Source organism: Bubalus kerabau, chromosome 8 (assembly GCF_029407905.1).
Source record: "Bubalus kerabau isolate K-KA32 ecotype Philippines breed swamp buffalo chromosome 8, PCC_UOA_SB_1v2, whole genome shotgun sequence".
Lineage (NCBI taxonomy): Eukaryota > Metazoa > Chordata > Mammalia > Artiodactyla > Bovidae > Bubalus > Bubalus kerabau.
Window position 1 is genome coordinate 38136165 of NC_073631.1, and position 2393 is coordinate 38138557.

Consider the following 2393-nt stretch of genomic DNA (forward strand, 5'->3'; position numbering starts at 1 on the left):
CCAAATGTTGAGTTTGCAGGAGTCAAGGAGCAAACAATTAGGCTCAAACAGCTGACTCTACTCATGTGTCAATGAATTATCTGCTATAAGCCCCACAATACAACCTCAGAAGGAAACCAAATAAAAAGAGACAGGTTAAAAATTTTGTTTTAACATTCATGAGTTTTGTTTTAGTGAACAAAACAGTAAGTCTTGCTTTGGAGAAAGATATAGAGGCATTAATACATTTCATCAAAGTTGGAGTTAACAATGTCTGACAGGTTAACCACACAAAAAAAATCTCCTTAAACTCCAAATTTCTCCAAACTTTCTTTTGGGCCAAAGGCGGGGGAAATGGTTTTGTAACTATTCCTGAATCTTTTTATTTAATTTAAAACTGATCAATAATAGTATCTGTAATGCAACAAGTTTGTCTTCTAAACCACTGTATCCCAGTGTTCATTCCTTTTAAATTTAAGCATTTATTTTATACTTCTTGCTTAGTGATTAATCATGAACTGCTTTGTTAAATCTCCTGTTATGAACCCTTGCTTTTCATATTGTGAAAATACACCTGTTCCTGTTTAAGTCAGAGGCAATATGAAGACAATTGATGATTACTGCAATCTGTTAATCTCCATAGACAGGTACTCACACATGGATGATCAAAATTCCTTATGAAACCATTCACTTTTTCACAATGGCTTCAAATCCTTTTGAAAAGAATGTCTAAGGAAAAAGTACAACTACTTATAAAACAGTTAGCTATAAACTTAGGTCTCTTTTTATTTAGTATATAAAAATCAAAAGAAGAGAAGCAATTTTGCTTTTCTTAGTTTTATTAATACAAGTAGACTAAACTCTTATGTTGGAAACATTCCTTTTAAGAAACTCCTGGCCAAATGCTTTTCAAATAAGTTTGAGTTTATTAGGAAATGCTGATGGATCATAGTAGATGAAAGCCCTAGCTGAAATAATGACATGTTACTAACAGCCTTGGTAAACTAGGCTTAATTACATGGATTAATCAAGCTCAGTTAATGATTATTTTACAATTCTACCATATTTGTTTGAACATCATAATGTGTTTTTAATGTACATTTGCCAAGATTTAAACTCCAGTACCACATCAAAACTGAGCTGACATTAATCGCATGATGAGGTAAATTTTAAAGTATAGATGTGATCAAGATGTCTTTCAAATATAACCAAACATATGGTTCTTTGAAACTATTCTTAAAATTAGTATTCTCAATCTTTTTTACTGATTGGTTCTTAAAACCAGATTTTTTCTTGAAATTTTGCATTAGAATTCAACCAAAGTCTTTGGCAAATTTTCAACTAATGTTTATTATTACTTTCAAATTATGTTTACTTTCCCAATAAGAAATGAATAATTTCCACACTGAATTAGTGTGCTGGGGTTGCCATAACAATACCCCAGACAGGGTTGATTACACAACAGGAATTTATTTCCTCATAGTTCTGGATACTATAGGTCCAAGATCAAGATGTCAGAGGACTAGCTTCCTCCTGAGAGCTTTGAGGGAGGGAACTGCTTTAGGCCTCTTTGCTTGGCCATCTTTTTGCCGAACCTCACATCATCTTCCCTACATATATGTCTGTGTTCATATTTTCTTTTTTATAAGAATACCACTCAAACTGGATTACAACCAACCTAAATGACTTCACTGTGACTTAATCACCTTTGCAATGAACCCATCTCCAAATATGGTCAGATTCTAAAGTACTGAGGGTTAGGACTTCAACATAATTTTGTGGGAAGAGGGCATAATTCAGCTCATAACACAAGCATAATTCACACTACAGTGTTTACAAGACTTTAAGTAGCTATAAATCCTTTGAATTGAAAAAGTAATATTTTTATGCTTAATGCACAGTGGCAGCTTTATTAATTCTGAACATTTAGCTATTTGACTTTTTTTCTCCTGAACTAAATTCATCGTTATAGAGTAATGAAAAGTAAGAACTTATTTTCAAAATCTTGATATTACTTTAGAAAAATAGATATGTTAGCAAAACATAGTAAGCATTGTCTATGAAGTGTTAATTTTCACACTAATTACATCTGGGATTTTCACTGTTTGAGATGAGCACATAAATTTGTTGTTTAGTCACTAAGTTGTGTCCAATTCTTTGCAAACCCATGGACTGTAGTCTGCCACGCTTTCCTGTCCTTTACTATCTTCTGGAGTTTGCTCAAATTCATGTCCATTCAGTGGACAGTGATGTTCAGTGATGCTATCTAATCATCATCATCCTTTGAGATGAGCACATAAAGTTGACAAGAACCCAAAAGTTTGATCTGAAAAGCAAAAATGAACTGTTTCTTATGCAGTGAAACAGACATCATCAACCAAGGGAACTCTAGATTCAGAGCTGTAAGTGTCAAT